We start from the raw sequence: 22,867 nt of genomic DNA, 5'->3' as shown, positions 1-22,867 counted from the left end.
TGTGTCTGTTTGAAGAATGACCTTGATGCTTTGGGAATCCTGTGATTAGTAGCGTAATTTTAAGCAAGTGTATCTTCAAAGGTCACAGGCTTTAGAAGGCCATCTGCTGACATTAAGTGTCTCCCATAGGCAGCACCCGAGGGCTCCTTGCTAAGCTCCCCAAGCTCTCCTCTTCCCAGACTTAAAGTCCTCAGCAGCCATCTGGACTTGCTTTGGTTGCCCCAAAGACGAGGAACTTCTCCCCTCGTCGTCTCTACATTTGAAGATGTCACCGTGGGGACTGCTCTGCTGTGGAAATAAAGGCAGTCCCCATTTGGGCCAGTTTTCAGCTTGGCTTTGAATGTTCCCCAAACCACAGCTTGCACAGGAGGGGAAAGTTCTATCCCCAAGCCCTGTGTGACTCTGAGTCAGCTTCTTATAGACTGATGAAGAGTGACGACAGGGCTAGGGAAGACCCACAGTTTCGGCCTGACTTTGGCTACTGAAACACATCTAACTTAAGAACAGACAGGAATTAGAAGACTAGGCCCTCCAGCAGAAAGGGCCCTTGCTTTGGCCCTGACCTGACCATGTGTAAGCTGGCTGTCTTTGAGGATTCCATCCTCTTGAAATGAAGAAACAGCGCAGAAGTTACATCAGGTTGTGGGGACATTTCCATTTAAACATATTTGGTTTTTGTTTTTTTGAGGGGGTGAGGTGGATCGTGAAAAAGCCAGTGCTTTTGTGTTCTCCACCACTTCCCCTCTGGCCTTCCGGGGTTTCAGCTGTAGCTGAGGGGACATTCTCTGTGCACACCACCAGCACCCACCTTGAGCTCCTTCCTCAGGGCTTTTTGAAGCTTCGATAGTTCACTTTGCCCTTACACCGGCAGCCCGAAGAACAGAGGATGTTAATATTCCCAGGGCAACCCTCAACCACTAGGGTGGATGGAAAGTCGGTGGCCTCAGTCTCTGGTTCTTCAGGGTACAATTCTGGAAGACATTCTACACCATTCCTTGGAGAGTCCCCAGCAACAGGGAGCCCCTGATGTCCACAACAATAACCAGTGGATGCACACAGCCTTTACTGGCTTTTTTCTCCTCTTACCCCACTCCCTCTCTCCTACCTCCTGGGACCCCTCCCCAAAAGGCAACCTGCACCCAAGACCCAAGTCTCTGCTGAGGGTTTGTTTGGGGGAGAACCTAAACTAAAACATGCATCAGTGAGCATGATGGGAGCGTGTTTATCTTGAATGTTCAGAAATAAAGTTGCTCCTTTGCTGAACGAGAACAAAAAGGGAAGCAGCACTGTTGGGAAGAGGAGTGTCCCAGGAGCTGAAGAAGTGGGGGTCAGCTCTGCCCGCTGGTAACAAAGTGAGGTTGCCAGGTTGACTCTTGACAAAGGCCAGGGAAGGAGAGCCTGGCTGATCCTGGGCATGGATGTATTTCACAACCCCGGCCCTAGTGTGGAAGGCGTGAATGGAAAAGGCTGTGGGTTGAGGGAGAGACAAATGTTCCAAGCAGACCATGGAGGCCTGGGAGGCCTGAATTGAGGTTACAGGGTCAGAGAAAAAGTGGGCAGAGCAGACTTGTGAAGGGGAGGTGGTCTAGATTAACTGCAGGGACCAAGGGTGAAGGCCTCTATCCCATCCCCACATTTGTGTGAGGGGCCTGCCATGGAAGACACCCCTAATCAGCCTGTGGCTCTAACGACAAGACCATCCCTGGCTGTGGGGCTATTTGTATGGCAGGAAATGAGGAGAAGGAGACAGGGATAAAAAGCAGTCCAAAAGGGACACACCTGCATCCCAAGGGCACAATTTTAACCCAAGGAAAGGAAGAGCAGAACAAAAGGTCACCATTAGCGAAGGGGGATTTCCAAGAACAATCAACAATAACTGAGAAATCAAACAATCACTTGCCTTCCTCCAGCTGATTTTATGAGGTTGCTTTATTCTTATTTGGATCTGTGAGTTGACAGAGAAAATGTAGTTCTTGTGTTTCTGGGAAAAGAAATATTTTTTCAGGTGCTCCAGCAGCAGAATAATTTTTATTTCCACAAGAGAGCTGGGTAGTTAGATCCAAGTAGAATTGTCAAAGTTGGACAGTGAATATTGTAGAATTAATCAGATTCTCCTGTAATGAGACAGCAGACTAGAACCCATCAATGAATATATATTGTAAGAATCTTGACAGTACTTTAACTGGTTGTATTATCCCAAACTGGACAAGCTCTATCTCACCCCTAATCAAGCCAAACCAGAAAAGCCCACCTGAGACCCTTTCAACCTGTAGGTTGAGATGGTCTGTGATGTCGTCATTTCTAGATGGCTGATATTTAGAGTTCAATAATTACAATAATCAGACTTATTACTGTAGATCATCACAGCTGTTCCCTTGCAAGGACAGAATGCAGTTTCCTGATAAAGGACATACCTTTAATCTTAACTAAAATCCTTGCTTCATAATTCCTAGTCTCAAAATGCCTCCTTTGCAATATTAATTTTAAACACTGCCATGTGTGCTGACCATAGAGATTTAACTGCCAAGACCTGAAAATGAAACTCCCTGAGTACATTAAAAAATTCTTCAGGACCATATGAAAAATTAATTTTCTAAAAAATGAGGATCACAGAGATGAGTAGGGTTTTATACAATCCAACATATACCTTTCCTCGTTTGCTTGTTTAATTAGCAGTGGAAGTCTGCGTGAAAACCATTCTCTCCTCAAACAATCTGAAGTCTCTGCACGATCCACAGGATGCCTCTAGGCCTGAGTTGTCCAAGGCAATAGCCACCTGTGGCTTTCCAGCACTTGAAAATGCAGCTGGTCGAAATTGAGATGTGCTGTTGGACACGTATCAGATTTCGAGGATATACTATGAAAAAAAGAATGTAAAACATCTCAATAATTTTTATATTGATGATATGCTGAAATGATCATACTTTGAACACATTGGGTTAAAGAAAATATATTATTAAAGTTCATGTCATCTGTTTCTTTTTTAATGTGTCTACCAGAAAATGTAGAAGTACAGACATGTGGCTCCCCTTGTGTTTCCAGGGGACAGTGCTGCGATGGCCCATCTGTTCCGAAGGGGCCGAGGGGCAGGCAGTCTGTTGGAGGGGAGCCCAGGAGGTTTGTCTTGAAGTTCCCTTGCAAAACAGGTCAGTTTTCCCCTAGAGTGCATGTTGGGGGTAAAGGTTTATTTTCAGGGGCTGCTGGATGTTACTTGCGAGTCAAGGTGTTATAACTCGTCCAGCAGGGAGCTTTTCTGCCCCACAGTAACCAGGAGTTGTTGTCTAACCTTTTTTTGCATTTTAGAAATGGTGTAGCAGTGCACAATTCCCAGTGCTTTCCTCCTTCCCTCCCTCCCTCCCTCCCTTCTCCTTCTCTTTCTGTCTCAAACAGCTTTATTGTATAATTTACATATCATAAAATTCATAATCTGATGAATTGTACTACACTTACACAGTGATGCAGCCATCACCATAATACAGTTTTAGGACAACTCCATCACCCTGGAAATTTTCCTCCTGCTCTTTTATACTCAATCCCTGTTCCCAGCAGCCTCTAGGAAACCGCTGATCTGCTTTCCATATCCATAGCATCTCCTCTTTGCAGAAATTTCATATAAATGGGATGAACAATATGTGGTCTTCTGTGTCCGGCTCCTTTCACTTAGCGTACTGGTTTCCAGGTTTATCCGTGTTTGCGGTGTCCCTCTGGCCAGCTCCGGCTTTTTGGCCTACTTTTAGAGGAGACAGAAATGAGTGGTAGGAAATTTGGGGAAATACCTCAGTAATTTGATCTGAGCCTAGGAAAGTTGCCGAGGGTAATAAAAGGACACCGAGAGTTTCATGTCACACTGGGATTTGATGATAGGTTACTGCTGGCCTCTCCTCCTTCTGTTTTAAAAAGAAAATGAACTGTATTGGCAAAACCATATTAATTTCCCCATTTTAACTTCCTGTTCTTGCCCATAAAGTTATGTAATTCATACATTATTGTACTCACAGTATAGATAAAAATGTGATATTCTACAGTTCTTTTCCTTTACTGAGTGCTTTTTAAAATAATGATGATAAATTTGCTCCCCAGCATCCATGGTCTCTCATCTGGAAACTGAGCAGATGTAACTGCTTTTTATGGAATTCAACACTGTGACAGTCACTCATTTATTCAAAGAAGTGCGAGCTCTTATGGCTCTACTTATATTGAAATCTAACCAGATGAATCTAACGTCCCACGGTCCTAAGATTTTACATTGTAAGTCCTGGTGTTTGTTTGATTAACAGACAACAGCAAAGAAGAATCACTCCAGGGACTCAATTTTCTTTGCTAATAAGCAGGTACCAAAATAATGAATATATTATGACATAACCTTCTCCCCCAACTTCAAATCCCTGACAAGTTTACCCACAATAATATGTGGGCTTTGAAGTGTGGGTGGCTGGGATTTCTGATAAACACACCCATAAAGACCAAATCACACAAAAATTGCTTTAGGAACCTTGGGTGAAAATCACAGACTGTGACAAGAGGGGTGGGCAGGAAGGAGTTGAAAGATGCAGGCTGGGATCAAACCTCCTTCAGTAACATTTTTAATCAAATAAAGGGAAAACTCATCTGTTTCCTGTCTCTTTTGCAGACTAGGGCGTGTTTCCCTCGCCATCCCCACTGAAGCAGCAACGGCCGGGCCCCTCCGTGTGGTCCCCTTGGCTTTGGAAGGCAGCTCCGCACACACTGGCTTTTCCCTCGGGCACCCACGTGGCCGCCTACGGGCTTCTGCCACAGCAGCTGGCTGGGTCGGCACACAAGATCCCCAGGCCAGCCTCAGAGACGAGGGAGAGGAGCTGGTGAATGAGCCCACCGGCCCTCACCCTAGTGGGACAGCTGGACGCGTGCTCTGCCCAGCCTCTCAGAGGGGCCGCAGCAGGATTGAGGCCCCACTGCCCTCATGGGCAACCTGCTCGTTAACTCCCCCTTTTCAGCTTTGCTCTCTTCTCTCCCCCACTTCCCCGCTTCCCGCTCTGCTTTCCTGGGATCGCTTCCCAAAGATGACTTGACATAAATCCTTTACCTCAGGGTCCACTTTTGGCGGGAGCTCAACTAAGACAGCTACCCAAATTTTAGATAAATACAGACTTTAAAGGGATTCTATGACTACTTGCTCCTTTTTTTAGCAGAATTTTCCAGGTCATCCTTAGGAAGACCCAGAAAAGAGAAATGAAAACAATGAGAGTCGCACCAAATAGAAGCTGTGTTCTTGAGCAGTGTCACCTGATGTCATCATGTCCCCCTAATTCTACTGTAAACATACTGCGGTCTGGGACTAGGAGGCTGGACACCGTGTAGAGCTTACACGCATTAGCTGATCTCATTCTCACAACAGCCCCCTGAAGTGAGTACTACTGTTATCCTCATTTACAGAGGAGGAAACTGGGAGGTGAAAGTTAAGTTCTGCTGCCTAGAAAAGGCAGCAGCAGGATTCCAGCCCAGGCAGCCTGGCTCCATATTCTCAGAGTAAAGCCTCTGACACAGGCCTGAGTCAGTGAGAGGTGTCTGATAAATGCTCGCTTGATTGGGGAGTTACTACATGTGGAGAAAGGAAAGAAGATGGTCTATGTAGTATCTTTGAACGTTTGACCATGAACCCTTTTAGCAGTCTGTGAAGTCCACAGAGTCTTTCCCAAAACAATATACCGCACCTCACGGCATGCGGGATCCTAGTTCCCCAACCGGCTATCGAACCCGTGCCCCCTGCAGTGGAAGTGTGGAATCTTAACCACTGGACCACCAGGGAAGTCCCCAAAACAATATTTTTAAGTGCATAAAAGAAAATATATAAGATTACAAAGGAAACCAATTATATTGAAATGCATTTATCAAAATGTTACCACAACTTGTAACCTAGCAATACATAACTTCATCCTATAGGGGTGATTATACATTGCAATGGGCTCCATAAATGTGTCAAATCTGTCTGTGACAGGAATGGGCTGAGCTGCCCAAAAGGCTGGTTTCAGGATAGACCTCAGTGATTGGCTCCAGAACCTGAATTACAAGACCTCTTCCCTCCAAGTCACCCTCCACCTTCACTAACTTCCTAAAACACAGGTTTGATTGTATTTCTCACCCATTCTAAACCTTTCAATGCCTGCCCTCCATTGGCTCCAGAATAAAGTCTAGGATGCCCAGGATGACATTCAAGGTTTGCATGATCTGAATCCAACAATTTACCTTACTAACCCCCGGCCAGTGCTTCCCATGTTCCTTACACCCCAGCGGCAGTAAATTCCCTGCTGGAATGAGGAAGGGCCCCATGGCAGAATCCTTTCCCTTCAGATGAAACTTCTTTGCAAAGTCTTCTGCCATGGTCCCTCTCCCATGTAAAATTAATCACTCCTCTAAGTGCACATAACTCTCTCCACATGCCTCTACCATAGCATAAGTAACACATGATGTTATAGTTTCTGTGGGCATATATTCTGGCTTCCTACATGAACAATACTTTGTTCATCTTAAACAGGACCCAGTGGAATATCTAGCCCAGGATGAGAATTCAGTTAATGTTGGTTAAAACTGATTTGAGGGTGGGACATGGGTAGTTGATTTGACACAGGTTTGAGATACCCGTGAGGACTATCTCAGTATTTGCCTGCAAAGATGATGGATCATTAGGAGTCTGGGAACAAAGCTTGAAGTGATCCACAAAGATCGTGAAACTTCCTTGAAAATGTGTTATCTTCAAATTTCCTGTAAAACTGTCTCTTTCATAATATATTAACATTTGTTATCAATGTCATTGGTTTTGCTCAAATTTTTAAGAAAAATGGACATTCCTAAAAAAAAATCTGTCCTCTTTCTCCTGTTTCTTCTTCTACGCCCTGGCCTGCCAATAATCCAGTGGGTGCAAGTACCCAGGGACCTAGGGCTCCTCTTCCTGACCCGGAGATGAGGGAACCATTTGGCTGACTTTAACCAGAAGTCCCAGGAGAGCTCTCCTCCCACCTCCTCAGGCAGCTGAATGCTAAATACGCCGCATCTGGCAGGACTCTGCCTCGCAGTAAGTTCAAGTGAGTAATTATTCCACAACTTATCCATTTTCTCATCTTCCTCCGAAGTCTTTCAGGGATGGCTCACTCTGTGACATGAAACAGCTGGTTGGGTTCTTCCATGACGTCCCTTTGTATTTGTTACTATTGTTTTCACAGTTCTTTGGTTGCTGTTGGGACTTTATTACCCCTGACTTCCTTCTTGTCCTCAAACTCTTCTTTGACTCAGGAAGGCCTGAGCACGTGCTCAAGTTTTCCCCTTTTATTTGAGTTTGATCTACTTCCTTACGTTTTAACTATGGTGAAGTGGAAAGAGCATGGGTTTTTCAGCCAAGTAAAGCTGGTTGCAGTCCTGGGTCTGCTACTCACTGGCTATATAACAGCATGCAGACAGTATCACCTCTTCTAGTCACAATATACTCATCAGTAAACATGGGAACAATCAAATCTATTTTACAGGATGTTACAAGAGCTAAAGGTTAGGTGTGTAGATGCGCCTTATACAGTATCCGGCACAGAGTAAATGATAAATGAGAATTTTCATTTCCTTCCTTCTACTAGAGAGAGAGTCTAGAGCCAGTGGCAGTGAAATCTGCAGGTGGCCATGTCCCAGGGGGGTTCGGTGCCCTTGCCTCAGTATCTCCAGCTCCTAGCCAGGTGGCATATAGTCGTGCTTCAACAAATACCTGTTGACTGAATGAATGAATAAATGGATAAAGGAACGAATGGATACATTCCTCCAGAATGATAAAGGATTGGAGATGAATAACCAAGTTACGTCAAAGCAATCAAATAATTTGTAATATGTGACGCTTATTTCCAAAAATCCGTCTGCTCCCCGCACCTCTGACACTGCATGATGACAAGTCGGCAGTGGAGGTCCACCACGCTAGCAGGGGGAGAGGCGGGCAGAGGTGGCCGAGGCCTGGGGGGATCAGGCGGCCCATAAAGCCAGAGTAGGCGGGCCGAGCAGATCCCGCCCCTGCAGGAAGTAGGCTGTCAGGGCGATCAGGAGTCAGCAGGGATGGCTGAAGAGGCGCTGCCCTGTAATCACTATTGTTTCACCATAAATACATGTTGTTGTTGTTTTGTTCTGGCAGGTGACTGCTGTGTTTCTGGGCTGCAGCGACGGTTCTGACTGTGGAGGTGTCTTTGAGGAGCGAGCTCAGATGACTAAGCTTGGCTTGGCGTCACCATGGCTTGCCACGGCCGGCGTCCCTGGCCTCCCAGCCCGTGTCCTGCCTCTGGCTGCGCCATCCCAGTCCCTTCTCCACACCGCGGCCACAGCGACCTCTCCAGCCCCGATCAGATCTTATCAACCTCCCTGCCTCCCAGCCCCCACCCCTATTTCCATGAGAAGCCGAATCCCACCGCCTCAGTGCTCAGCACCCAGCCCCTTGGTGACCCAGGCCCTGCGCAACAACACTGCACACTGGCTCCCCAGACACTCCAAGCCCACGCCCCTCACGGCCTCTGCGGCTCCCTGGATCTGCAGAGCTCTTCCCGCCCGTCCTCATAGGGCTGGTCCTTCCTCCTCACTCAGCTCTCAGATCGGTTCCTTCCCCACAATGCCCTTCTCTCACTTTCTGAGCTCTCTCCCGCCTCCTCTCTGTGCCTCTACATTCTTACTTTCTCCATACCCTTATGCCCACCGAAGATCACCTCATTTTTTTATTTTTTTAGTCTGTTTTTTGTTCACTTTCCCTTCCCCTGATGAAATACAGGGCTTAGGGGTTTACATCCAACTTGTTCACTGCTCTGTCCCCAGCACAAAGTGGCCCTAATAGGTGCTCAATCATTATTTGTTTGGTGATTAATAAATAAAACCTGTCCCACTGAGAATAAACAAGCTCTTGTGGCAGAATCCCTGCCAGCTTCTCGCAATTGTTCCTGCAAGGTGGAGAGGGCAGTGTGTGGAGGAAGAGCTCACAGGCTGGCCAGCGTTCTCCCCGGAACATAAGAGGCAATGACTCCACACAGCACAGTGATTCCAGGAGCTCTTTAGGAATCCCTGAAACCACAAGGTGACGTGGAAGAGCTGGCAAACCCAGAAGCTGCTGATGATCCCACTGCCATGGAATCCTATTACAAGGCCCAGAAGATGACTTTGGTAATTGTCACCACAGCTGACGTGAACACCAATATGGATTCCCGCACTAGGCAGTCCTCTCAGTTAAGAGTGGTGGTGTTGTCCAGGAATAGTTCAGCAGCAATGAAAATGGACTCTGGGTATCTCAATAAAATGGGAATTTACTAGAACGATATCAGAGGCTCATAGTTCCAGAGGGAGAAATGGACTGGCATGATTAAGCCAGGGAAGCAAGGAAACGCAGGGCAGAGTAGATGAACCACGTGAAGACTAGCCGAGAACGCTGCAGGGGCAGGAAACCCATCCCGTTTCCCAGGGACATTAGGTGGGCCCCTGCCTTCTCTCTTCCATTCCTTTCAGGGCTGGGAAAGGGCAACCTTGTCTGAAGCAGGATGTCTGAGGATTTAGGAAGCAGCGCACTTCCCCTGCCAGATCTGCCTGTTGAAAAATAGAGGTGATGGTCACGTCTTCATCACCCACCTCCAAAGGACCTGATCAAGCCTGGGCCTTGCCAGGACCACAGGGGCATAGTGGCCCCAGCAAGTCTGGGCTAGGCCCATCCTGGCAGCCAAGCAGGTGTCAGAAAGTCACATGTCTTCAGGCACCAGTGGGTCGGGCACCTGAGTGAAGCCAGTTAGGTGAGAGACAACACAGGGATGTGGCCTGGGCCTGTGTGGAGATGGAGCCCACCCGAGACATCCCATCCCGAGCGCACTTGTGATGTGACATTCTTTAATGTCACGTGTTACTCTTCTCTAATGTACTGACAGAATGGATTCGTTGGTGGATTTCCTAACTTTGAATCAACCTCTAGTGGTGTGAGGCAGCGAGCTCTTATCAGATTGTGAGAGCCAGTTGTTTAATTTTCAGGAATTTTCAAGCCAGTTGAGGTCATGGTGGTAGCTTAAAATTAACTATGTTTAAAATTAGTCTTAGTAGGAGTATTTACACCACAGGAATTGACAAATGCTACAAATCAGGCCTTTTTAATCTATCTTTCCCAGAGAGCTGGTTATTAAACCAGCATACTACTGTTTGTATGCCTGAAATAAACTCTGCTTGGTCTTACTGTATTTTTATCATTACTGGATTTTATTTTTAATCATAAATGAGATTTGTCTGTAGTTTCATTTTGTTTTTTCCTTTGTGGGTACATTCTTTGTCAGCTTTATTTCTTAAAGCTTTCCATATTGTTCTACGGCCCAGTTTAAATCTCTGATTTTCAATCATCTGGGGAGTATTTTTAAATGCAGATGCCCAGGCAATGCACCTGATTGATTAAATCAGAATCTCTGCGGGTGGGATTTCAAAAGCCAGTCTCTTTTTTTTTTTTTTTTTTTTTTTGCGGTACACAGGCCTCCCACTGCCATGGCCTCTCCCGTTGTGGAGCACAGGCTCCGGACACGCAGGCCCAGCGGCCATGGCTCGGGCCCAGCCACTCCGCGGCATGTGGGATGATCCTGGACCAGGGCACGAACCTGTGTCCCCTGCATCGGCGGGCGGACTCTCAACCACTGCACCACCAGGGAAGCCCCAAATGCCAGTATTTTTTAAACTCCTCAGATAATTCCAATATTCAGCCAGGGTTGAGAACCACTGCCCCAGCCCAGTGCTTCTTAATCACTGATATACATGCCATCACCTCTCTAGGTGAGTGAACTCCTGTTAAAATGCAGAATATAGGACTTCCCTGGTGGCGCAGTGGTTAAGAATCCACCTGCCAATGCAGGGGACACGGGTTCGAGCCCTGGTCCAGGAAGATCCCATATGCCACGGAGCAACTAAGCCCATGCGCCACGACTGCTGAGCCTGTGCTCTACAGCCCACGAGCCACACCTACTGAGCCCACGTGCCACAACTACTGAAGCCCATGCGCCTAGAGCCTGTGCTCCGCATCAAGAGAAGCCACTGCAATGAGAAGCCCGTGCACCGCAACGAAGAGTAGCCCCTGCTCATGGCAACTAGAGAAAGCCCACACACAGCAGCGAAGACCCAACTCAGCCAAAAATAAATTTATTTATTTAGAAAAAAAAATGCAGAATTTAGCTTAGAAGGTGGGGATGGGGGCAAACAAGCTCCCAGGGATGCTGATGCTGCTGGCTCATGGACCACACCTTGAGTAGCAAAGATTTGAATAACATGGTAATTATCTGTATTTTAAAGGTTAGATAAAATTCAGTTATGCAGCCATTTCATCCTGATGCCTTTTCAATGTCAAATCTCATTAGTTTTCTAATCTCTTCTATAATAACTGATTTATTTAAATTTTCCACCTTTTCCTATGTCAATTTTTGGTATTTTACATTTTGTGAGAAATCTTTTTTCTAGGTTTTCACATTTGCTACCATAGAGCGACACTTAACAGTCTCTTTCATGATTTTAAACTGTCCTGTATCTGTAATTACGGCAATTCAAAATCAATAGTTTAAAAAATATTCATCCAATCAGCTAAACATCTGTGGGCTGATTGATCCTTGAGTTTCCAATTTGAGACCCTGCCAAAGACTCCCAATTACTCCAATCATTTCTCCAGTTTTTGAGTTGAGCTTTTGACTCTGTTAAGGCATGCTACCAAAGAGGTAATCTCAGAAACAGTTTCGGAGCTCAATTATGTTTAACACTATGTATTGATAATTCAATCACTTTATATACCGATGGGGAAACTGAGGCCCAGAGAGGCATATGACTTACACCTCTGATAGAAGCCCAATCAGAGGTAGAAGATACATCGCCTCTATGTCCTCAGCATAACTCCTACAGTTCAACAACTTAAGAACATCACCAAATGTGAATGATGTATAAGGCACCCAAGGCCTTTTATACTCAGACCGCTTTTGTGATGTTCACACCTTTTTCCCATGGCCCAAGGAGGAAGTACTGTTATTAAGAAACCAATGACTGGAACTCATGTACCATTTGTGGGAATGTAAAATGGTACAGCGACTGTAAATATTGTAAAAAACAATATGGTTCCTCAAAAACTTGAAAATATACCGTATGATCCAGCAATCCACTTCTGGGTGTATACCCAAAAGATGTGAAAGCTGAGTCTCAAAGAGATATTTGCAAACCCATGTTCATAGCAGCATTATTTACAACAGCTAAAACGTGGAAGTAACACAAGTGTCCATCAACAGATGAATGGATAAGCAAGACATAGCATATACATATAATGGAATATTATCCAGCCTTAAAAAGGAAGGAAATTCTGATATACGTGCAACACAGAGGAAAGGGGGGAGAGTAGCTGTATGCAGAGCCCACAGGCACGCCCTCATTCACAACTGACACATCAAGAGTGTGGCTGCTGCTGCCCCGACCATTAAAATCACTTCCTCTCGGGAATTCCCTGGCAGTCCAGTGGTTGGGACTCCATGCTCCCACCGCCAAGGGCCTGGGTTGATCCCTGACTGGGGAACTAAGATCCTGCAAGCTGCACAGCACAGCCGGAAAAAAAAAAAAAAATCACTGCCTCTCCTGTTGAGTAAAAAGCCAAAGCCTCTGGTTCACGCTACTGAAACTGCCACCAGAACTGGGGAGCCTGTGGTCACCTAGCCCCCCACTGCTGCCCCACCGCAGCACCCACCAGTGCAGAGCCCACAACCCCTTAGCACAGCTGCTGATGTCATAAACAGGAAGAACAAAGGGTTCTTCCTTCCTCCTGCGTTCCAATCAACCTCACACTGGGGCCCTGCACTCGCAGAACCTAACTGGCAAGGAACCCAGCTGGCAAGGAAGTTCGGGAAATGCATTTTCCAGGCGGCCAACCCCCGAGATACAGAGTAGAATGTGGAAAGGCAGGAACCAGGTTGAAGAGGCCCAGACAACATCCGGGTACAGGCACCGAGAGGAAGGGGTGAGGCAAGCATGTGGCAGCAGAAAGTCAAGTCTTAGGGTTCAAACGTGTCCCACCAAGAACCAACCAGCAGTGGAGGTATCACAAATTCCACCTGGCACAGTCCTTTTATCTGGTCTTCCGACAAAAATGACCTAGCCCAGAGGAGGTTCTCCTCTCCTGGTCTCTGGGACGGCTGAAAATTGCTGAGCACACCCAGAGGGAGATCTCTGTGGGCTGAAGTTCTCCTGTTAACGTAGAGGCAGTTGGCCTAGAAATGGAGGCTCGATTCATTCCAAGAGTCGTGTTCATCAGCTCAGGCTGCCAAAATGAAGCACCACAGACCGGGCAGCTTGAACAACAGACATTTATCTTTTCACAGTCTGGAGGCTGGAAGTTCAAGATGAAGGTGCCGGCAGTTTGGTTTCTCCCGAGGCCTCTCTCCCTGGCTTGCAGAGGCCGCCTTCTTGCTTTTCTCTTTAAACATATCCCCAGTGTCTCTTCCTCTTCTTATAAGGTCACCAGTCCTATCGGATTAGGGTCCCACCTTATGACCTCATTTAATCTTAATTAGCCCTTTCAAGGCCCTGTCTCCAAATATAGTCATATCAGGGGCTAGGGCTTCAGTTCATGAATTGGGGTGGGGGTGGGGTGGGGTGGGAGACACAGTTCAGTTCGTAACAGGAGACAAGTGGATATTTGCAATTCTGAGAATAAACAGAGACCTGGCTTTTAAGGCCTGGTCAGGAATATGCTGAGTCACCCCCTGCCCCCAATCGCCTTACCCCACCATTAAATTTAGTTTGTCCTTCCATTCATTTATATCTCAAACATTAATTGAGTTTCAGCTGTGCCAGGCACTGTGCTGATACTGGAGACAGGGTTTTGCCATCCGGGAGACATCACAGTGCTTGGGGGTCAGAGGCACTGATGACAGAGATTCCAAGAAAGGCTTCCTAGAGACGGTGACCCTGCCCAGCCCTGAAATATCATCCCATCAAGGAGGAGGAGGCTTGTTTAACCAGCAAGCCTCCAAAGCACCCCTATTTGCCTTGACCCACCTGGGAGGGGAGCTTATGTTAAAAGTTTCTACTCAAACTGTGGGCCATGGTTCAGTACTGGAATCACCTGGGAGCTTCTTAAACAGCCACAGAATCTCAGAGCCAATCCCAGACTCACCGAATCAAAACCCACAGCTTAGTAAGATCCCTAGGGGATCTGTGTGACCATTAAAAACTGGGAAACACTGATCAAACACAATGCTGTTGTTTCACAGCTGGAGAAACCAAGGCCCAGAGAGAGGAAGTGATCCTTCCATGATGATGACACAGCATTTAGAAAAAATAAAAAGTCCCAAATCTAAGCCCCCAATCCCCAGCTTGCAAACGCCATGGACTGGCATGTCTGAGACATTCATATCACATATTGATGCTGATATTTCTATACAACAAGCCCTGGAGAACTCACTAGGAGCTCTACCCAATCAGGTGAGCACTTGGGGACCCCCAAATTTTCCTCTGTTGACAGTGTTCTGCCTGCTGTTTGGGGCGGTTTGACTGATTTCTGGCAGGCTCCACTATGTCCGTATTCTCCTGGGAGTTCACTATTCTCCCTGCCCTTGTTGACACAACTGCTGCTGCTACACAGAAGAAATTAAGTGCGTCCTATAGCCTGCAATCCCAGGGACAACCTCTGGCTGCAGCATGCTCCCATCTTCCATATTAAATGTGTGTGTGTTTCTCTCATTTCCTTGGTTCATTTCTTCATATGGTAGACACTGTTAATTGTCTGGGTCAGGGAATATCAATCCTTGAATTTGATTGAAGGTGATCTGAGACTCTTGGTGCCTCTATATACCTTGCAGGAGCAAATGCAAATACTTCTTGAAGGAAGGAACCTTCAATACAAGCCTCAAATAATTCAACAAGGCAAGTTAACAAGGCAGGTTTGTTGATATCTTTGGGAATAGGAAACTCCATCATGTGACAGAGTCTTCCCAGAACTAAGTAGAACTTCTAACAAAAAAAATTCAATAACCAAAATACATACCTACATACATACATACTAACCTCAATGGAAGCTTCACAGCAAAATAAATACAACTGAAGAAGGAATTAGAGAATTGGAAGACAGATCTGAAGAAATGATCCAGAGTGTCATTACAAGAGACAAAAAGATGGAAAATATAGAAGACACATAGAAAACGTATTTTTAAAGCCTAACCATACATTTTATCAGAGGCCTGAAAGGAGAAAGATGTAGTGAAGGTCTGACAAGGTGACCTTTATAGCACTGACTGAGCCAAGAGCCTGCTGAAAAGAAACAGGTAGTCTCCATGCTTGTGCCTATGGATGAATTCCTTCTTGGAATCAGAGAAGCACATCAAAGGGCTGAGTTCCACCTCTAGTCTCATCCTTGGCTATAGCATTTCCCCTCCAGATGTTTTTTTATTTCTTTTTCATCTATTTCCAGTAGGTCCTAATTCTATGTGTGAAAAATTTTTTTAATCCAGTGTTTATTTTGGATTTTACACGCATGGCAGACAAAGTTCCTAGGCAAAAAAATAAATATATAGTTCAATGAATATGAAAGTGTTTTCTTTTTTCTGGCATTGCTGATGTTAGAAACATCTGGGACAGAAAACAAATCCTTTGGAGTCTGAGTGGCAGGCCTGCCCACCACCAATGATTGTGTGGTTTGTGTACCACATGAAAATACCTGCTAAGAGGATGGGAGCCTGGAAAACAGCCACAGCTCTGCTTGCCAAGCTGTGTCCCCTAGCGAGGAGCTCTGTCTGCCAGAGGGCACCTTCTACACGAAGGTACTACCCCAAGCTACACTCTAGCTGCATTTGCCCAGATAAATACCTTTATCTATTTTGCATAAAAGTACTCATTCATCAATGGGGTTCCACCAAACTGTCCACTGGAGAAGTGTCTAATAAAAGATGAATTCATTCTCAGTTACCTCAAAGGCCTGCCAAAGCTAGGTAGCCGTGTGTGTGTGTGTGTGTGTGTGTGTGTGTGTGTGTAAGAGTATGGCTTGTAGGGTAACTAATTGCCCAGATTACCTGGTACTGAGGGTCCTGTGATACAGGACTGTGATGCTAAAGCCAGGACAGTCCTGGCAAACTGGCATTGCTGGTCACCTTACTTTGGGGAATTTCCTCAAGTTGGGCACCTTTGGACTGTCATTACATGAAGGACTGAAACTCCTGGTATTTCCCCTTTCTCTTCCTCTGTGGTTCCCTTGCCTTGTGCCAACCCTTATGTTTAAAGGGCATAGACCATGTCACAGTGGGCAGAAGTCTTCCCCTTCAAAGTATGCCTCTAGTGGGGATGTTCCAGTGTCAACTCCTCAGACATCTTGGCTGACTTAGAAGGTCACTTCTTTTCTCCCCACCCCTCTGTCCCAAAGGTAGTGGCTTGACTGCTACTCATTTCCTCTTATTCTTATTGCACTATTATGTTCTTTTTTCCTAACTCTACCCTGCATGCCCTCAGAGCACTATTTCTCTGCTCTTTGGATCACTGAATACAAAGGCTCCTTTCCTAATCTGACCCCCAAGTCTACCTCTGAGCTCCTGGTTGTTTTATTTAATTGCCTTCCTCCCCTCCCTGATTATAAAAGTATATATATATATATATATATATTTGTTGTAAAATATTGAGAGTACAGAAAAGTAGTAACATTTTATGGTACTGAATTTCTTACCAGTATTTTTTCTATGAATATTTTTACATAGTTCAGAACAGACTGTATAATTTTATATTTGGATTTTCTTTTTTTAACTTAACATTACGACATGAACATTCTATTAAAATCCTAAAAACATTTTCCTATGAGAGTCACATCAGCAAGATAGCAGACTAGGAAGCTACAGGCCCTTCTTCCCCCACCGAGACACCTACAACATATGAAACAGAATACCTCTGTGAGAACTCTAGAGACCAGCTGAGAAGCTACAACACCCAGGCCACTGTAAAACCAAGAAGGGATTCCAGCAAAAGGGGATGCTAGAATATATAAAGAACTCCTATAATTCAACACAAAAAAGTCAAATAACCCAACTAAAATTGGGTAAAGACTGGAAGAGACATTTTCCCAAAAGTGATATATAAATGGCCAATAAGCATAGGAAAAAATATTCAACTTCACTAATCATCAGAGAAATATAAATCAAAATCAAAATGAGATATCACCTCACATCCATTAGGATGGCTACTATCAAAAATACACAAAATAACAAGTGTTGCCAAGAATATGGAGAAATTGGAATCCTTGTTCCAACTGGTGGGATTGTAAAATGTTTCAACTACTGAGTTCCAGATAATATGCAAGAGTAGGAAGATTATGCGCTCAACTCCTCCCATAGACACACCAAAACTACAACTACATATAGAACAACTATCTCTGAGAATGACCCAAAGATGAGCAGAACAGATTTCCTATGACTAAGGATATAAAGAAAAGGCCACGCAGAGATGGGTAAGCAGAGCAGAGATGCAGTCTAGTCAGCACCCACACCCCTGGTGCAGCAACCTACAAGCAGGAGGTATATCACAACCATGGAGTTCCCTGCTGAGGAGCAAGGGATTCAAGCCCAACACTGGGCTGTTCAACCTGGGGGACCTACACTGGGAAGATGAGTCTCCACAATGTCTGGCTTTCAAAACCAGCAGGGTTTACATCTGGGACAGCAGAGGGCATTGGGAAATTGATACTCCACTCTTGAAAGACTCGTGTACAAACTCACTGGCCTTATGTCACAGTGCAGAGGCAGCAGCTTGAAAAGCGCCTGGGTCATACAAGAAAAAGATTCATTGACTGATCTTAGGATGTGTGTTGCAGAGGTAGGGATCTGGTGGAACTTTCTCTGGGGATGGAAGTGCTGGCAGACACCATTTTTTTAAACTGGTTTTCCACATAGCTGGGCCAGTGCTGGCAGGCGCCATATCTATCACTCTCCATCAGTCTAGCTAAAACCATGCACCCCACCCCAGTGATCCCGAGGACCTGTCCCACCTAAAGCAGCTCCCACCCCACCACACCTGGTGGGTGGCCCTAGCTGAAACCAGGCCCCTCCAAAGTGGCTTCTGTTCTGGGGGCCAGCCCTGCACACCAGCGCGCTCCCATCAATTGTGGCCCAACCACAACAGGAGGGCACATGCAGCTCACACAGGGAATATCACTGGAGCACCTGGCTCTGGTGACCGGAATGGCAGGGAGGAGGGTTGTGCCACTGAACTCCACAGGGCACTTTCTATGTAAAGCCATTCTTTCAAGACCAGGAGACACAGCTGATATACTTGATACATAGAAACAAACACAGAAAGTTAGGCAAAATGAGGAGATGAAAAATACCTTCTGAAAGAAAGAACAAGACAAAACCTTAGAAAAAGAGCTAAACGAAACAGAGATAAACAACTTACCAGATAAAGAGTTCAAAATAATAGTCACAAATATGCTTACGAAATTGGGAGAAGAATGGATGAACTCAGTGAGAACTTCAACAAAGAGATGAAAATATAAAAAAGAACTAGTCAGAACTGAAGCATACAATAACTGAAATGAAAAACACATGAGAGGGGCTTCCCTGGTGGTGCAGTGGTTGAGAGTCCGCCTGCCGATGCAGGGGACATGAGTTCGTGCCCCGGTCCAGGAAGATCCCACATGCTGCGGAGTGGCTAGGCCCATGAGCCATGGCTGCTGAGCCTACGCGTCCAGAGCCTGTGCTCCACAACGGAAGAAGCCACAACAGTGAGAGGCCCACGTACCATAAAAATTAAAAAAAAAACACATGAGAAGGAATCAGCAGCAGTCCCCAACCTTTTGGGCAGCAGGGACCAGTTTTGTGGAAGACAATTTTTCCATGGATGGGGTGGGGAGGGATGGTTCAGGTGGTAAAGCGAGCGATGGGGAGCAGCAGATGAAGCTTTGCTCGCTCGCCCGCCACTCACCTCCTGCTGTGTGGCCCAGTTCCTAACAGGCTATGGATGGCCTGGGGGTTGGGGACCCCTTGTTTAGAGGATGCAGAGGAATGAGTCAGCAATCTGGAAGACAGGGTAATGGAAATCACCCAACTGGAACAGAAAAAAGAAAAAAGACTTTTTAAAAATGAGGATAGTTTAAGGGATCTCTGGGAAAACATCAAGCATACTAACATTCACAGTATAGGGATCCCAGAAGGAGAAGAGAGAGACAGAAAGGGACAGAAAACCTATCTGAAGAAACAATGGCTGAAAATTTCTCTAAACTGGGGAAGGAAACACATCCAAGTCCAGGGATGAAACAAAATGAACTGGTTCAAACAAAATGAACTGAAAGATCCACACCAAGACATATTATAATTAAAATATCAAAGGTTAAAAATAAAGAGAGAATCTTAAAAGCAGTAAGAGAAAAACTAGTTACATACAAGGGAATACCCAAAAGACTATCAACTAACTTTTCAGTAGAGACTTTATAGGCCAGAAGGGACTGGAATGATATATTTAAAGTGGTGAAAGGAAACACCTACAATCAAGAGTACTCTACCTGGCAAGGTTATGATTCAGATTTGAAGGAGAGATTTAGAGTTTCCCAGATGAGCAAAAGCTAAAGGAGTTCATCACCACTAAACTGGTCTTACAAAACAAATGTTAAAGGGACTTATTTAAACAGAAAACAAAGGCCAAAACTAGAAACAAGAAAATTATGAAAGAAAAAAAATCTCACTGGTAAAGGCAAACATATAGAAAAGGTAGTGGATCAACTACCTATAAAGCTAGTATGAAGGTTAAAGGACAAAGGTAGTAAAATCATGTCTAAAATAATCAGTTAAGTGATATACAAAATAAAAAGATATAAGTATGACCTTAAAACATAAAATGTGATGGGGAGGGTAGTAAAACTGTAGTGTTTTTAGGATGCACTCAAACTTAAGCGACCATCAACTTAAAAAAGACTGCTGTGTACACAGATTGTTATATATGAACCTCATAGTAACCACAAACCAAAAACGTATGACAGACATGTAGGAAAAGAGAAATGAATCCAAACATACCACTAAAGATAGTCATTAAATCACAAGAGAAGAGAGCAAAAGAAGAAGAAAGGAACAAAAAATAGCTACAAAAACAACCCTAAAACAATTAATAAAATGACAAATGAGTACATACTTATCAATAGTAACTTTAAATGTAAATGGACTAAATGCTCCAATCAAAAGACATCAGGTAGCTGAATGAATAAAAAACAAAACCCATATACATGCTGCCTATAAAAGACTCACTTCGGATCTCACACAGAGACTGAAAATGAAGGGAAGGAAAAAGATATTCTATGCAAATAGAAACAAAAAGGCAGCTAGGGTAGCAATACTTACATCAGACAAAATAAACTCTAAAACAAAGACTTTAACAAGAGAAAAAGGAGGGCATTACAAAGTGATAAAACAATCAACCCAACAAGAGGCTATAACATTTGTAAATATCTATGCACCCAACGTAGGAGCACCTAGATGCAAAAAGCAAATATTAATAGACATAAAGGGAGAAACAGAGAGCAATATAATAATAGTACGGAACTTTAACACCCCACTTAAAGAATAGATCATCCATACGGAAAATCAAGAAGGAAACATTGGTCTTAAATGATGCATTAGACCAGATGAACTTAATAGATATCTACAGAACATTCCACCAGAATACAATAGAATACACATTCTTTTCAATACACATTCTTTTCTACACAATAGAATACACATTCTTTTCAAAGAATACACATTCTTTCCAAGATCTATCCTGGAAAGTTCTCCAGGATAGGTCACATGACAGGCTACAAAACAAGTTTCAGAGAATTTAAGAAACTGAAATCACATCAAGGATCTTTTCTGACACAATGGTATGACATTAGAAATCAACTACAAGGAAATAACTACAACTCGCCCAACACATGTAGGCTAAACAACATACTTCTGAACAACCAATGGGTCAACAAAAAACAAAGAGAAATCAAAAAATACCTTGAGGGGCTTCCCTGGTGGCGCAGTGGTTGAGAGTCCGCCTGCCAATGCAGGGGACACGGGTTCGTGCCCCGGTCCGGGAAGATCCCACATGCTGCAGAGTGGCTGGGTCCGTGAGCCATGGCCGCTGAGCTTGCGCATCTGGAGCCTGTGCTCTGCAACGGGAGAGGCCACAATGGTGAGAGGCCTGCGTACTGCAAAAAACAAAACAAAACAAAAAAAATACCTTGAGGGCTTCCCTGGTGGCGCAGTGGTTGAGAGTCTGCCTGCCAATGCAGGGGACGCAGGTTCATGCCCCAGTCCGGGAAGATCCCACATGCCGTGGAGTGGCTGGGCCCGTGAGCCATGGCCGTTGAGCCTGCACGTCCAGAGCCTGCGCATCCAGAGCCTGTGCTCCACAATGGGAGAGGCCACAACAGTGAGAGGCCCGCGTACCACAAAAAAAAAAAAAAACAAAAAAACCTTGAAACAAATGAAAATGGAAACACAGCGTTCCAAAATTTATGGGACACAGCAAAAGCAGTTCTAAGAGGGAGGTTTATAGTGATACAGATCTCCAACAGGAAACAAGAAAAACCTCAAAAAAACAATCTAACCTTACACCTAAAGGAACTAGAAAAAGAAGAACAAACAAAGCCCAAAGTTAACAGATGGAAGGAAACAATAAAGATCAGAATGGAAATAAATGAAATAGAAACTAAAAAAGAAAATAAAAGATCAACGAAACTAAGAGCTGGTTCTTTGAGAAAATAAACAAAATTGATAAACCTTTGGCTAGACTTATCAAGAAAAAAAGAGAAACGGCTCAAATAAATAAGATCAGCAATGAAAGAGAAGTTACAACTGACACCACAGAAATATTAAGGGTCATAGGAGGTTAATACAAACAATTACACCCCAACAAATTGGACAATCTAGAAGAAATGGATAAATTCCTAGAAACATACACTCTTCCAATGCTGAATAAAGAAGAATTAGAAAATCTGAACAGACTGACCACTAGTAATGAAACTGAATCAGTAATTTAAAAATTCCCAGGGCTTCCCTGGTGGCGCAGTGGTTGAGAGTCCGCCTGCCGATGCAGGGGACGCGGGTTCGTGCCCTGGTCCGGGAAGATCCCACATGCTGCGGAGCGGCTGGGCCCGTGAGCCATGGCCGCTGAGCCTACGTGTCCGGAGCCTGTGCTCCGCAATGGGAGAGGCCACAACAGTGAGAGGCCCGTGTACCGCAAATAAAAAAAAAAAAAAAGAAAAAAAAAAAAAAAATTCCCAAAAACAAAGGTCCAGGACCAGATGGCTTTACAGGTGAATTCTACCAAACTTTTAAAGGAATTAATACCTATTCTTTGCAAACTACAGTTGATCCTTGAACTACGCAGGTTTGAAATGCATGGGTCCACTTATATGAAGATATTTTTCAATAGTAAATACTACAGTACTACATGGCCTGTGTTTGGGTGAATCCACGTATGTGAAGGAGCCCTGAATATGGAGGGCCGACTATAAGTTATATGTGAATTAACCCCCATATTATTCAAGGGTCAACTGTATTCCAAAAAATTGAAGAGGAAGGAATGCTTCCAAACTCATGTTACAGGGCCAGCATTACCCTGATACCAAAACCAGATAGACACTACCAAAAAAAAAATATAGGCCCAAATCCCTCATGAACATATATGCAAAAATCCTCAAGAAAATATTAGCAAATCAAATTCAACAATAAAGTAAAAGAATCGTACACCATGATCAAGTAGGATTTATTCCAGAGATGCAAGGATGGTTCAATATCCACAAATCAATCAACATGATATCCACATTAACAAAATGAATGATAAAAATCACTTGATCATCTCAATAAATGCAGAAAAAGCATGTGACAAAATTCAACACCCATTTATGGTA

At 44.6% G+C, this 22,867-nt stretch overlaps 1 long non-coding RNA gene across 2 annotated transcripts; it reads right to left on the bottom strand.

Annotated features, from left to right (window-relative positions):
- Nucleotides 1–1,929: 1,929 nt before the first annotated feature.
- LOC116753227 lies at nucleotides 1,930–21,020 on the bottom strand. 2 transcript variants are annotated; one of them, XR_004349720.1, is made up of 4 exons: nucleotides 20,967–21,016; nucleotides 18,922–19,044; nucleotides 3,451–3,727; nucleotides 1,930–2,857 (listed from the first exon to the last, which is right to left on the bottom strand). It is a non-coding gene; the product is annotated as an uncharacterized LOC116753227 (long non-coding RNA). The 2 variants fall into 2 exon arrangements; XR_004349719.1 differs by lacking the exon at nucleotides 18,922–19,044 and having other exon boundaries at nucleotides 1,930–2,825; nucleotides 3,451–3,730; nucleotides 20,967–21,020.
- Nucleotides 21,021–22,867: the final 1,847 nt, after the last annotated feature.

Source organism: Phocoena sinus, chromosome 4, assembly GCF_008692025.1.
Source record: "Phocoena sinus isolate mPhoSin1 chromosome 4, mPhoSin1.pri, whole genome shotgun sequence".
In the NCBI taxonomy this organism is placed as follows: Eukaryota; Metazoa; Chordata; class Mammalia; order Artiodactyla; family Phocoenidae; genus Phocoena; species Phocoena sinus.
Note: the sequence above shows the minus strand (reverse complement) of the source record. Positions and strands in the feature narration are given on the sequence as shown.